A 15,607-nucleotide genomic window follows, 5' to 3' on the forward strand; every position below is an offset into this window, starting at 1 on the left:
CTAACTTGCACTAAGTCCTGTTCACGCATCACCCTGTGCTCACTAAACTACATTGGCTCATGGTGAGGAAATGTCTTGATTTTAAAACTTGTTTTCAAATCCCTTCATGGCCTCCCCCCTTGCTATCTGTAATCTCCTCCAGCCTGAGAACCCTCAGAGATATCTGCACTCCTTTAATTCTGGCCTCTTGAGCATCCCTGATTTTGATCATTTCAATATTGGTGGCTGTACCTTCAGCTGCCAAAGCCTTAAGATCTGGAATTCCCTTCCGAAACCTCTCCAGCGCTCTATCTCTCTCTCTCTCCTTTAAGGCACTCCTTAAAACCTATCTCTTTGACCAAACTTCTGGTCAAAGTTCACTGAGACAGTGGGAACAGCAGGAGAGGAGTGGGTCATAAAGAGTCCAGGAGAGAGAGCGAGAAACAGCGGGAGCAGAGCGTGACATAAAGAGCCCAAGAGAGAGAGAGAGTTCACTGAAAGCAGGAAACAACAAGAGAGGAGCAGGGCATAAAGAGCCCAGGAGAGAGAGTTCACTGATAGAGCAGGAGACAGTGAGACAGAAGCAGGGCTAGCCACCACCACCGGTCTGGAGGTTCAGAGTGGGCTTTCCGAAAGATAAATCGAGGTGCGACATCACAGGGAAGCAGGTAGGTGATTGGTTGGTGAGTATTTCCTAGTTAGCTAAACTAGAAATTAAACTGATGTGTCTTTTTTTTAAGATAAGGTTTATTGCTACAAATAAGATGTATTAAAGTATTAGGGTTATCAATATTAATAAAGTTTATTAACAGAAAGATTTATTAATAGTAGTAAGGTTTATTTGTATTGGTAAAAGATTATTAGCAGTAGCAAGGTTATTAACTAACAGTTAAAGGAATGGCAAGGCTGCTCCAACCTCGAGTGCACATCCTGTACTATGTGGAAACTCCAGGATGCTTTTTGTATCCTGGATAACCATATGTGCAGGAAGTGTCGTCAGTTGCAGCAGCTTGAGCTCCGGGTTTCGGAGCTTGAGCAGCAGCTGGCGACACTGCGATGCATTCATGAGGATGAGAGCTTCATGGATAGCATGTTTATAGATGTGGTCACCTCACAGCATAAGAGTATGCAGGGGGAGAGGGAATGGGTGACCACCAGACAGTCAAGAAGAAACAGGCAGGTAGTGCAAGGGACCCCTGAGTGCATCTCACTCTCCAACAGGTATTCAATTCTGAATACCGAGGAAAGTGATGGTTCATCTGGGAGTGCAGCCAGAGCCAAAGCCATGGCACCACTGCTGGCTCAGCTGCACAGGGGGGCACAAAGAATACTGGAAAAGCGATAGTGATAGGAGATTCGATCATCAGAGGAACAGACAGGCATTTCTGTGGCCGCAGACGTGAATCCAGGATGGTGTGTTGCGTCTCTGGCGCCAGGGTCAAGGATGTCACTGGCTGCAGAGCACCCTGAAGGGATAGGGTGAACAGCCAGCAGTTGTAGTCCACATTGGTAGCAATGACATAGGTAGGAAGAAGGATGTGGTCCTGCAGTAAGAGTTGAGTGAGCTAGGTAAGAAACTAGCAAGCAACACCTCAAAATAGTAAACTCCGAATTACTCCCAGTTACATGCGCAAGTGAGTATAGAAATAGGAGGAGAGTGCAGATGAATGCGTGGCTGGAAGGATGGTGCAGAAGGGAGGGCTTTAGTTTCCTGGGACACTGGGACCAGTTCTGGAGAAGGTGGGACTCAAAGAGGGTTGCACCTGAATAGAGTTGGGCGGCGCAGTGGTTAGCACTGCAGCCTCACAGCTCCAGCGACCCGGGTTCGATTCTGGGTACTGCCTGTGTGGAGTTTGCAAGTTCTCCCTGTGACCACGTGGGTTTCCGCTGCATGCTCTGGTTTCCTCCCACAGCCGAAGACTTGCAGGTTGATAGGTAAATTGGTCATTGTATAGGTAGGTGGTAGGGGAATTGAGGGAAGGTGGGGATGTGGTAGGAATAAAATGTAGGATTAGTATAAATGGGTGGTTGATGGTCGGCACAGACTCGGTGGGCCGAAGGGCCTGTTTCAGTGCTGTATCATAAGTAAAAAAAAGAATACATAAAAAATAAAACATTTCCTTGTGGGGCGATTTGCTGGTGCTACTGAGAAGGGTTTAAACTAACTTGGTAGGGGTGTGGGAACCAGGAAGAAATGTCAGAGAGGAAGATAGATAGCACTGGAGTGGAGAATAGTAAGTTATTAGGTGGGATCAGAGAAAGGAATAAAGTCTAAATCAGGGCTAATGTGCATGTATGTGAATACACGGAATGTTCTTAATAAGATTGGTGAGTTATCGGTGCAGATTGACTTGTGGAAATATGATGTTGACTATAACAGAGAACTGGCTCAAAGAAGGGCAATAAAAACAAGAAATGCTGGAAATACTCCGCAGCTTCTCTCTCCACAGATGCTGCCAGACCTGCTGAGTATTTCCAGCATTTCTTGTTTTTATTTCAGATTTCCAGAATCTGCAGTATTTTGCTTTTATCAAAGAAGGGCAAGACTGGCTATTAAATATTCCTGGATACAAGGTGTTCAGGAACGATAGCAAAGGGAAAAAAAAGGAGAGGGGTGGCGTTATTGATTAAGGAGAGCATTGCAGTGCTGGAGAAAAAGGATGTCCCACAGGGTCGAGGACAGAATCTATTTGGCTTGAGCTAAGGAACAAAAAAGTTGCAGTTATATTGCTCGATGTTGTCTATAGGCCACCAGCTAGTGGGAAGGACATGGAGGAACAAATTTGCAAGGCAAGTACAGAGAGGTGCAAAAATTAGAGGGTAGTTATAATAGAGAGATACAGCACTGAAACAGGCCTTTCAGTCCACCGAGTCTGTGCCAACCATCAACCACCCATTTATACTAATCCTACATTAATCCCATATTCCCTACCACATCCCCACCTTCTCTCAATTCTCCAACCACCTACCTGCACGACAGGCAATTTACAATGGCCAATTTACCTATCAACCTGCAAGTCTTTGACTGTGGGAGGAAACCGGAGCACCCAGCAGAAACCCACGCGGTCACAGGGAGAACTTGCAAACTTCGCACAGGCAGTACCCAGAACTGAACCTGGGTCGCTGGAGCTGTGAGGCCGCAGTACTAACCACTGCGGCACTGTGCTGCCCCAGATAATGGGGGACTTTAATTATCCAAACATAGACTGGGATAATAATAGTGTAAAGGGTAGTGAGGGGCAAGAGTTCCTAGAGTGTGTTCAGGAAGATTTTCCACAGCAGTATGTTTCTAGTCCAATGAGAAAGAAGGCACTGCTCGACCTGGTTCTTGGGAATTAAGTGGGCCAAGTGGATCCAGTGGCAATAGGAGAATATTTAGGGGATAGTGATCATTGCATCCTAAAGCTTAGGCTGACTATGGAAAAGGAGAAAGAACAATCCAGAGTAAGAATAATTAACTGGGGGAAAGCCAACTTCAGTAGGCTGAGAATGGATCTGGAATGAATAAATTGGAGTCAAAGGTTGGCAGGAAAAACAGTAGCTCAGCAATGGGCTACCTTCAAAAAAAGAGATAGTTCGGGCACAGTCAAGTATGTTCATTGAAGGGGAAAGGTAAACAAATCCAGAGCTCCCTGGATGACAAAGGAGATAGAGATCAACATAAAGAAGAAAAAGTGTGCTTATGACAGATGCCAGTAAAGAATATGATTGAGAACCAGGCTGAATATAGAATGTTCAGAAGGTAAGTGAAAAAGCAAATAAGAGAAGCAAAGAGAGAGTATGAACAGAGACTGGCAGCTAATATAAAAGGGAATACCAAAGTCTTCTATGGATATATTAATAGTAAAAGGGTGGTAAAAAGAGGAGCGGGGCCAATTAGGGACCAACAAGGGGGTTTGCACATGGAGGCAGAGGGCATAGCTGAGGTATTAAATAAATACTTTGCATCGGTCTTTACCAGGGAAGAAGATGCAACCCAGACAATGGTGAAAGAGGAGGTAATTCAGACACGAGAAGGGTTTAAAATTGATAAGGAGGTGGTGTTGGATAGGTTGTCGGCACTTAAAGTGCATAATAGAAACATAGAAAGATAGGAACAGGAGTAGGCCATTTGGCCCTTCGAGCCTGCACCGCCATTCAATATGATCGTGGTTGATCATCCAAACTCAGTACCCTGTTCCCGCTTTCTCCCAGTATCCCTTGATCCCTTTAGCCCTAACAACTATATCTAACTCTTTCTTGAATATATTTAATGATTTGGCCTTAACTGCTTTCTGTGGTAGAGAAATCCACAGGTTCACCACCCTCTGGGTGAAGAAATCCCTCCTTATTTCAGTCCTAAATTGGCTTACCTCTTATCCTTAGACTATGACCCCTGGTTCTGGACTCCCCCACCATCGGGAACATCCTTCCTGCATCTAGTCTGTCCAGTCCTGTTAGAATTTTGTAGGTTTCTATGAGATCCCCTCTCATTCTTCTAAACTTTAGCGAATACAAGCCTAATCGACCCAATCTCTCTTCATACATCAGTCATCCCAGGAATCAGTCTGGTGAACCTTTGCTGCACTCCCTCCATAGCAAGAACATCCTTCCTCAGATAAGGAGACCAAAACTGTACACAGTACTCCAGATGTGTTCTCACCAAGGCCTTGTGTGATTGCAGAACGACATCCTTGCCTCCTGTACTCGAATCCTCTCGCTATGAAGGCCAACATACCATTTGTCTTCTTAACTACCTGCTGGACGCGCATGCTTACATTCAGCGACTGGTGCACAAGAACACCCAGGTCTCACTGCACCTCCACCTTTCTCAAACTATCGCCGTTCAGATAATAATCACTGTTTTTGCCACCAAAGTGGATATCCTCACATTTATCCACATTATACTGCATCTGCCATGTATTTGCCCACTCACTCAGCCTGTCCAAATCATACTGGAGCTTCTCTGCATCCTCCTCACAGCTCACACTCTCACCCAGCTCTGTGTCGTCTGCAAATTTGGATATATCACATTTAATTCCCTCATCTATATCATTAATATATATTGTGAATAGCTGGGGTCCTAGCACTGATCCCTGCGGTACCCCACTAGTCACTGCCTGCCACTCAGAAAAAGACCCGTTTATTCCTACTCTTTGTTTCCTGTCTGCCTACCAATTCTCTATCCATGTCAGTACCTTACCCCCAATTCCATGTGCTTTAATTTTGCATGCTTATGTCTTATGTGGGACCTTATCGAAAGCCTTCTGAAAGTCCAAATACACCACATCTACTAGTTCTCCCTTATCTATTCTACGAGTTACATCCTCAAAAAATTCCACTAGATTTGTCGAGCATGATTTTCCTTTCGTAAATCCATGTTGACTTTGTCCGATCCTGTCATTGTTTTCCAAGTGCTCTGCTATTACATCTTTTATAATGGACTCTAGTATTTTCCCCACTACTGATGTCAGGCTGACTGGTCTATAATTCCCTGTTTTCTTTCTACCTCCTTTTTTAAATAGTGGGGTTACATTAGCTACACACCAATCCATTGGAACTGTTCGAGAGTCTATAGAATTTTGAAAAATGACCAGCAATGCATCTACTATTTCTAAGGCCACTTCCTTAAGTACTCTGGGATGTAGATTATCCGGCCCTGGGGATGAATCGGCCTTCAATCCCATCAATTTCCCTAACACCATTTCCCTACTAAAACTGTTTTCATACAGTTCCTCCTTCTCACTAGACCCTATGTTCCCCAACATTTATGGGAGGTAATTTATGTCCTCCCATCAGGACCAGATGAGATGCATCCAAGGATACTGAAGGAAGTGAGAGTGGAAATTGCGACGGCACTGGCCATCATTTTTCAGTCTTCCTTAGACTGGGGGGTGGTGCCAGAGGACTGGAGAATTGCAAACGTTACCCCCTTGTTCAAAAAAGAGTGTAAAGATATGCCCAACAACTACAGGCCAGTCCGTTTAACTTCAGTGGTGAGGAAACTTCTAGAAAGATTAATTTGGGGCTAAATTAATTGTCACATGGACAAATATGGGCTAAAGAAAGCCAGCATGGATTTCTTAAAGGAAAATCATGTTTCTCTAACTTGCTGGAGTTTTTTGAAGAGGTGACAGAGAGGGTTGATGAGGGCAATGCAGTCGATTTGGTGTACATGGATTTCCAAAAGGCATTTTTTTCAATGCCGCACAACAGACTTGTGAGCAAAGTTATAGCTCATGGAATAAAAGGGACGGTAGCAACATGGCTACGGAATTGGCTGAGTGACAGGAAACAGAGTAGTGGTTAATGGATGTTTTTCGGGCTGGAGGAAGGTTTGTAGTGGAGTTTTCCACGGATCAGTGTTGGGACCCTTGCTTTTCCTGATATATATTAATGACCTGGACCTTGGTGTGCAGGGCATAATTTCAAAGTTTGCAGATGATGCGAAACTTGGAAGCATTGTGAACTGTGAGGAGGATCGTGTAGAACTTCAAAAGGACATAGATAAGTGGTGGAATGGGCAGACAGGTGGCAGATGAAGTTCAATGCAGAGGAATGTGAAGTGATTCATTTTGGTAGTGTTACGACCAGAAAGTGGTTAAGGTCTGGAATGCACTGCCTGAGAGTGTGGTGGAGGCAGGTTCAATTGAAGCATTCAAAAGGGAATTAGACAGTTATATGAAAAGGAAGAATGTGCAGGGTTACAGGGAGAAGGTGGGGGAATGGCATTAGGTGAATTGCTCACCTATTTGGAAAGCCCGTATAGACACGATGGGCCGAATGGCCTTCTTCTGCACTGTAACAATTCTGTAATTCTATCCTAATATTTCCTTATGTGGCTCAGTGTCAAGTTTTATTTGGTTACGCTCCTGTGAAGTGCCTTGGAAAGATTTATTATGTTAAAGGCGGTATATAAATGCAAGTTGTTTTGTTGGAAATACTTGATTCCCTTTTCTCCTTCTGATACTTCCTGTCAGTTTATTTGGGGGTAGTTGAAATCTCCCATTATTATTTTGTAGCCTGCTATTCACCTAATAGATTTGCCTCCACATTTCTTCCGACAATTGCCCGCCTCTATTTGTTGGTCTATAGAATACTCCTATTGGGAAGTTGGGTACATGGAGTTGAGGTACAGATTGACCATGATCTAACTAAATGCACAAAGGCCCAAGCAGCTGAATCAAGGGTATGACGGACTTCAGTTATGTGGAGAGACTGGAGTAGCTGGGGTTATTCACCATAGACCAGAGAAGGTTTACAGGAGATTTAATAGAGGTGTTCAAAATCATGAAGGATGTTAAAAGCCTAAGTAAGGATAAACTGTTTCCAAGTGGCTGGAGGGTCAGTCACCAAAGGACACAAATTTAAGGTAACTAACAAAAGAACCAGAGGCAAGATGAGTTTCTTTTTAAGCTGCTAGTTGTTATAATCTGCAATGCACAGCCTGAAAGGATGGTGGAAGCAGATTCAAGAGTAACTTTCAAAAGGTGAATTGGATAAAATACTTGAAGGGGGAAAAATTTGCAGGGCTATGGGGAAAAAGTCAGGGAAGTGGGACTAATTGAGTAGCTCTTTCAAAAGGTCGGCAATGGCTCAATGGGTTGAGTCGCCTTCTATATGGTATCATCCTCTCCTCAGAACTGAGCAGTGCTGGGGTGTGGGTGTCAGCAGCACTGCTTTACATTATTCCAGTGGCTTCAAATGCATGTCCAGAGGAGGAGTGTTGACCTTGGGTGGACATCTCACCTTAGCCTCATCCTATCTTCACCCAACATTGTATTTAAGTACTTTGCAGCAGGGGGGTATTCTTTTGTGAACAGCTTCAGCTGTCTTGATTTAGCTGCTGTCTGAGTCACCTGGGTTTAGAAAATCAGACTGCCAAGGTTCAGGATCACAGTTTGCATATCTCTCGTTTAAAGGCACTTTTGGCCATAAACTTTGATTATGGTATCAGCTTTGGCACTCACGTCTTTAAGGCAGAAGATTATGGGTTCAAGGCCCATTCGAGAGACTTGAGCCATACTGAGGGACTGTCAGAGGTGCCATCTTTCCGATGAAATAGAGGTCCTGAAAAGTGAATGTAAAAGATCCCATGGCACTATTTGAAGAAGCGGTCATGTGTCACCTTTGGCATGTTTCCGGCAGTTCCTGCAGCCATACTGGTGCCAAACGTCGTGTCCTGCACTCCTTTGGACCCCACCAGAAAGGCCAAGAGGGGGGTTTTGACGACTGGGCAACTCTCAACCTCCATAAATTTGCCCAGGCATGCGCCATGGAGAGGTCACTCCATAGTTGCCTCACAGCGACTGAAACAACACGGAAGGCAGCAGTTACGGGTTATAAGTCCAGATAAATTGGCGTAGAAACTGGGCGCCACGGGTTGCCTTTGTCGGTGGGAGAGGTCATTGCACCTCACTGGACAGCTACCGCCCGCCTCAAACCGGGCAGCCCCCGGTCAATAAGGTTCTGTCCCGCCACAGTCTGCCTGCTTCAATGGGTGCTTGGAGCTCAGGGTCATTGCCCGAAAGGTGGACTGATACACCGCACCAAACAACATGAAAAAAGGAAAGAAGGTACCAGCCCTTCGCTTTGCAAGCTGGAACGTCAGAACTATGTGTCCTGGCCTGTCGGAAGACCTTACACAAATCAACGATTCTCGGAAGACCGCCATCATTAACAACGAGCTCAGTAGACTCAATGTGGACATTGCAGCACTTCAGGAGACTCGCCTCCCCGCGAGTGGCTCTCTAGCAGAGCAAGACTACACCTTCTTCTGGCAGGGCAGGGATCCTGAAGAACCAAGACAGCATGGAGTGGGCTTTGCCATCAGAAACTCCTTGCTCAGCATGATAGAGCCTCCCTCAAATGGCTCGGAACGCATACTGTCCATCCGACTGCTCACCACCTCTGGTCCAGTACACCTACTCAGCATCTATGCTCCAACACTCTGTTCCGCACCTGAAGCTAAAGACCAGTTCTATGAACAACTCCATAACATCATTAGCAGCATCCCCAACACCGAACACCTATTCCTGCTGGGGGACTTTAATGCCAGGGTTGGGGCCGACCATGACTCATGGCCCTCCTGCCTTGGGCGCTATGGCGTTGGAAGGATGAATGAGAACGGGCAGAGACTGCTTGAGTTGTGTACCTATCATAACCTCTGCATCACCAACTCGTTCTTTCACACTAAACCCTGTCACCAGGTTTCATGGAGGCACCCAAGATCACGTCGTTGGCACCAGCTAGACCTCATTGTCACAAGGCGAGCCGCCTTAAACAGTGTTCAAATCACACGCAGCTTCCACAGTGCGGACTGCGACACCGACCACTCCCTGGTGTGCAGCAAGGTTAGACTCAGACCAAAGAAGTTGCATCATTCCAAGCAGAAGGGCCACCCGCGCATCAACACGAGCAGAATTTCTCACCCACAGCTGTTACAAAAATTTCTAAATTCACTTGTAACAGCCCTTCAAAACACTCCCACAGGGGATGCTGAGACCAAGTGGGCCCACATCAGAGACGCCATCTATGAGTCAGCTTTGACCACCTACGGCAAAAGTGCGAAGAGAAATGCAGACTGGTTTCAATCTCATAATGAAGAGCTGGAACCTGTCATAGCCGCTAAGCGCATTGCACTTTTGAACTACAAGAAAGCCCCCAGCGATTTAACATCCGCAGCACTTAAAGCAGCCAGAAGTACTGCACAAAGAACAGCTAGGCGTTGCGCAAACGACTACTGGCAACACCTATGCAGCCATATTCAGCTGGCCTCAGACACCGGAAACATCAGAGGAATGTATGATGGCATGAAGAGAGCTCTTGGGCCAACCATCAAGAAGATCACCCCCCTCAAATCTAAATCGGGGGACATAATCACTGACCAACGCAAACAGATGGACCGCTGGGTTGAGCACTACCTAGAACTGTACTCCAGGGAGAATGCTGTCACTGAGACTGCCCTCAATGCAGCCCAGCCTCTACCAGTCATGGAAGAGCTGGACATACAGCCAACCAAATCGGAACTCAGTGATGCCATTGATTCCCTAGCCAGCGGAAAAGCCCCTGGGAAGGACAGCATTACCCCTGAAATAATCAAGAGTGCCAAGCCTGCTATACTCTCAGCACTACATGAACTGCTATGCCTGTGCTGGGACGAGGGAGCAGTACCCCAGGACATGCGCGATGCCAACATCATCACCCTCTATAAAAACAAAGGTGACCGCGGTGACTGCAACAACTACCGTGGAATCTCCCTGCTCAGCATAGTGGGGAAAGTCTTTGCTTGAGTCGCTCTGAACAGGCTCCAGAAGCTGGCCGAGCGCGTCTACCCTGAGGCACAGTGTGGCTTTCGTGCAGAGAGATCGACTATTGACATGCTGTTCTCCCTTCGTCAGATACAGGAGAAATGCCGTGAACAACAGATGCCCCTCGACATTGCTTTCATTGATCTCACCAAAGCCTTTGACCTCGTCAGCAGACGTGGTCTCTTCAGACTACTAGAAAAGATCGGATGTCCACCAAAGCTACTAAGTATCATCACCTCATTCCATGACAATATGAAAGGCACAATTCAACATGGTGGCTCCTCATCAGAGCCCTTTCCTATCCTGAGTGGTGTGAAACAGGGCTGTGTTCTCGCACCCACACTTTTTGGGATTTTCTTCTCCCTGCTGCTTTCACATGCGTTCAAATCCTCTGAAGAAGGAATTTTCCTCCACACAAGATCAGGGGGCAGGTTGTTCAACCTTGCCCGTCTAAGAGCGAAGTCCAAAGTACGGAAAGTCCTCATCAGAGAACTCCTCTTTGCTGACGATGCTGCTTTAACATCTCACACTGAAGAATGCCTGCAGAGTCTCATCGACAGGTTTGCGTCTGCCTGCAATGAATTTGGCCTAACCATCAGCCTCAAGAAAACGAACATCATGGGGCAGGATGTCAGAAATGCTCCATCCATCAATATTGGCGACCACGCTCTGGAAGTGGTTCAAGAGTTCACCTACCTAGGCTCAACTATCACCAGTAACCTGTCTCTAGATGCAGAAATCAACAAGCGCATGGGTAAGGCTTCCACTGCTATGTTCAGACTGGCCAAGAGAGTGTGGGAAAATGGCGCACTGACACGGAACACAAAAGTCCGAGTGTATCAGGCCTGTGTCCTCAGTACCTTGCTCTACGGCAGCGAGGCCTGGACAACGTATGCCAGCCAAGAGCGACGTCTCAATTCATTCCATCTTCGCTGCCTTCGGAGAATACTTGGCATCAGGTGGCAGGACTATATCTCCAACACAGAAGTCCTTGAAGCGGCCAACATCCCCAGCTTATACACACTACTGAGTCAGCGGCGCTTGAGATGGCTTGGCCATGTGAGCCGCATGGAAGATGGCAGGATCCCCAAAGACACATTGTACAGCGAGCTCGCCACTGGTATCAGACCCACCGGCCGTCCATGTCTCCGTTATAAAGACGTCTGCAAACGCGACATGAAATCGTGTGACATTGATCACAAGTCGTGGGAGTCAGTTGCCAGCATTCGCCAGAGCTGGCGGGCAGCCATAAAGACAGGGCTAAATTGTGGCGAGTCGAAGAGACTTAGTAGTTGGCAGGAAAAAAGACAGAGGCGCAAGGGGAGAGCCAACTGTGCAACAGCCCCAACAAACAAATTTCTCTGCAGCACCTGTGGAAGAGCCTGTCACTCCAGAATTGGCCTTTATAGCCACTCCAGGCGCTGCTTCACAAACCACTGACCACCTCCAGGCGCGTATCCATTGTCTCTCGAGATAAGGAGGCCCAAAAGAAGGAGTTCCCCATGTCCTACTCAATATTTATTGCTCAATCGACATCACTAAAAGATTATCTGATCGTTTCTTTCATTGTTGTTGGTGGAATCTTGCTGTGCACAACTGTCTGCCATACTTCCTACGACAATGACTAAATTTTAAAAGTACTTAATTGGCTGGAAAGCAGTTTGGAACGTCCTGAGCTCATGAAAGGTGCTGTACAAGTACAAATCCTTTCTTTAATGTGTGTGAGGACTAGTTTCAAGTTGTTTTGATTATGTTGGTGTATGCAAAGTGTTTTCCTTCCCCAGGTAAAGGCTGAGATTTTTTCTCTTTTGACATATTGAACTTTTTAATTGTCTTAACAAGCTGAAAAGTAAGTGGTGCTATTGAAGATAGTCTGAGTCTGATGGACCTGAAGTGTAGGTTAGACAAATTCACAGTAAAACTTATGTGTAAGTTATTGTGTTTTGGGAGGTTTGGAGGCAGAAGTCCAGTTACCATAAAGACCTCAAAGAAATGCTTCACTGAGCTAAAATGTCATCCAGTCCCAATTTTAGATCAAAACCAGACATGGAGAGCCTTTTGACCATTTTAATGACGAGCAGTGTTTATGATTTACCTGCTATATACCCACTTGCCTCCACCCAAGAGTCAGAATGATATCAGGGCTTAAAGAATGGAATTATGAGACCAGGTTACATAGACTAGGCTTGTGGTACCTCAAGTATAGAATATTAAGGGATGATCTAATTGAGGTGTTTAAAATGAGTAAACGCACAAAGTGTGGTGAATAATGTTGGTGAGCTACAAGCACAAATAGTAGTATGGGAACATGATGTAGTGGCAATAACAGAGCCATGGCTTAAAAATGATGAGGACTGGATGTTTAATATACAAGGATATAAAGTGTTTAGAAAAGATAGAAAAGGAGAAAAGGGAGGTGGGGTGGCAGTCCTGATTAGGGAAGACGCTGGATTGGAAAGGGAGGATGTCCTTGAGGGGGCAAAGACAGAATCCATTTGGTTAGAGTTGAGAAGCACAAAGGGTATGATTACGCCAATAGGAATATTCTATAGACCTCCAAATAGTGAGAGAGAGAGAGATAGTGAAGCAAATCTGCAGGGAAATCACAGAGATGTACAAGAACTATAGCACGGTGATATTGGGGAAATTTAATTACCCTAATATCAATTGGGATTGTATTAGAGTAGAGGGTAATGACGGGAGGTATTTCTCAAATGTGTTCAGGAGAACTTCCTTGATTCGATTGTTCTCAGTCCAACTAGAAAGGAAGTATTGCTGGATCTGGTGTTGGAAAATGAGGTGGGCCCAGTGGACCAAGTGTCTGTGGGGGTGCACTTGGGTAAGAGTGATCATCGTATCATTAGGTTTAGAGTAGTAGTGCAGAAAAGCAAGGAAGAAAATAAGATAGAATATCTAGATTGGAAGAGGGCTAATTTCAGCACGGTGTGAGGGATCTGGCCAGAGTAAAATGGAACCAAAGACTGACTGGAAGAGCTGTATCGGAACAATGGGTAATGTTTAAGAAAGAGATGCTTCAGGTACTGAGACTTTTTTGAGGGAAGGGCATGATTGGCAACTAAATATCCCAGGATATCGATATCGATGCTTCAGGCGGGATAGAGAGGGAGGTAAAAGGGGTGGAGGAGTTGCATTACTGGTCAAAGAAGATATCACAGCTCTGCTGAAGGAGGGCACTATGGAGGACTCGAGCAGTGAGGCAATATGGGCAGAACTCAGAAATAGGAAAGGTGCGGTAACAATGTTGGTGCTGTACAACAGGCCTCCCAACAGCGAGCGTGAGATAGAGGTACAAATATGTAAACAGATTATGGAAAAATGTAGGAGCAACAGGGTGGTGGTGATAGGAGATTTTAATTTTCCCAACATTGACTGGGATTCACTTAGTGTTAGAGGTCTAGATGGAGCAGAATTTGTAAGGAGCATCCAGGAGGGTTTTCTAGAGCAGTTTGTAAATTGTCCAACTCGGGAAGGGGCCATACTGGACCTGGTGTTGGGGAATGAGCCCGGCCAGGTGGTTGAAGTTTCAGTAGGGGACTGCTTTGGGAATAGTGATCACAATTCCGTAAGTTTTAGAATACTCATGGACAAAGACGACAGTGGTCCTAAAGGAAGAGTGCTAAATTGGGGGAAGGCCAACTATACCAAAATTCGGCAGGAGCTGGGGAATGTAGATTGGGAGCAGCTGTTTGAAGGTAAATCCACATTTGATATGTGGGCGGCTTTTAAAGAGAGGTTGATTAGCGTGCAGGAGAGACATGTTTCTGTAAAAATGAGGGATAGAAATGGCAAGATTAGGGAACCATGGATGACAGGTGAAATTGTGAGACTAGCTAAGAGGAAAAAGGAAGCATACATAAGGTCTAGGAGGCTGAAGAAAGACGAAGCTTTGAAAGAATATCGGGAATGCAGGACCAATCTGAAACGAGGAATTAAGAGGGCTAAAAGGGGTCATGAAATATCTTTAGCAAACAGGGTTAAGGAAAATCCCAAAGCCTTTTATTCATATATAAGGAGCAAGAGGGTAACTAGAGAAAGGATTGGCCCACTCAAGGATAAAGGAGGAAAGTTATGCGTGGAGTCAGAGAAAATGGGTGAGATTCTAAACGAGTACTTTGCATCGGTATTCACCGAGGAGAGGGACATGACGGATGTTGAGGTTAGGGACAGATGTTTGATTACTCAAGTCGGCATAAGGAGGGAGGAAGTGTTGGGTATTCTAAAAGGTATTAAGGTGGACAAGTCCCCAGGTCCGGATGGGATCTATCCCAGGTTACTGAGGGAAGCGAGAGAGGAAATAGCTGGGGCCTTAACAGATATCTTTGCAGCATCCTTAAACACGGGTGAGGTCCCAGAGAACTGGAGAATTGCTAATGTTGTCCCCTTGTTTAAGAAGGGTAGCAGGGATAATCCAGGTAATTATAGACCGGTGAGCCTGATGTCAGTGGTAGGAAAGCTGCTGGAGAAGATACTGAGGGATAGGATCTATTCCCATTTGGAAGAAAATGGGCTTATCAGTGATAGGCAACATGGTTTTGTGCAGGGAAGATCATGTCTTACCAACTTAATAGAATTCTTTGAGGAAGTGACAATGTTGATTGATGAGGGAAGGGCTGTAGATGTCATATACATGGACTTCAGTAAGGCGTTTGATAAGGTTCCCCATGGTAGGCTGATGGAGAAAGTGAAGTCGCATGGGGTCCAGGGTGTACTAGCTAGATGGATAAAGAACTGGCTGGGCAACAGGAGACAGAGAGTAGCAGTGGAAGGGAGTTTCTCAAAATGGAGACGTGTGACCAGTGGTGTTCCACAGGGATCCGTGCTGGGACCACTGTTGTTTGTGATATACATAAATGATTTGGAGGAAAGTATATCTGATTAGCAAGTTTGCAGACGACACTAAGATTGGTGGAGTAGCAGATAGTGAAGGGGACTGTCAGAGAATACAGCAGAATATAGATAGATTGGAGAGTTGTGCAGAGAAATGGCAGATGGAGTTCAATCAGGGCAAATGCGAGGTGATGCATTTTGGAAGATCCAATTCAAGAGTGAACTATACAGTAAATGGAAAAGTCCTGGGGAAAATTGATGTCCAGAGAGATTTGGGTGTTCAGGCCCACTGTTCCCTGAAGGTGGCAACGCAGGTCAATAGAGTGGTCAAGAAGGCATACGGCATGCTTTCCTTCATCGGACGGGGTATTGAGTACAAGGGTTGGCAGGTCATGTTACAGTTGTATAAGACTTTGGTTCGGCCACATTTGGAATACTGCGTGCAGTTCTGGTCGCCACATTACCAAAAGGATGTAGATGCTTTGGAGAGG

Source organism: Heterodontus francisci, chromosome 11 (assembly GCF_036365525.1).
Source record: "Heterodontus francisci isolate sHetFra1 chromosome 11, sHetFra1.hap1, whole genome shotgun sequence".
Taxonomy (NCBI): Eukaryota; Metazoa; Chordata; class Chondrichthyes; order Heterodontiformes; family Heterodontidae; genus Heterodontus; species Heterodontus francisci.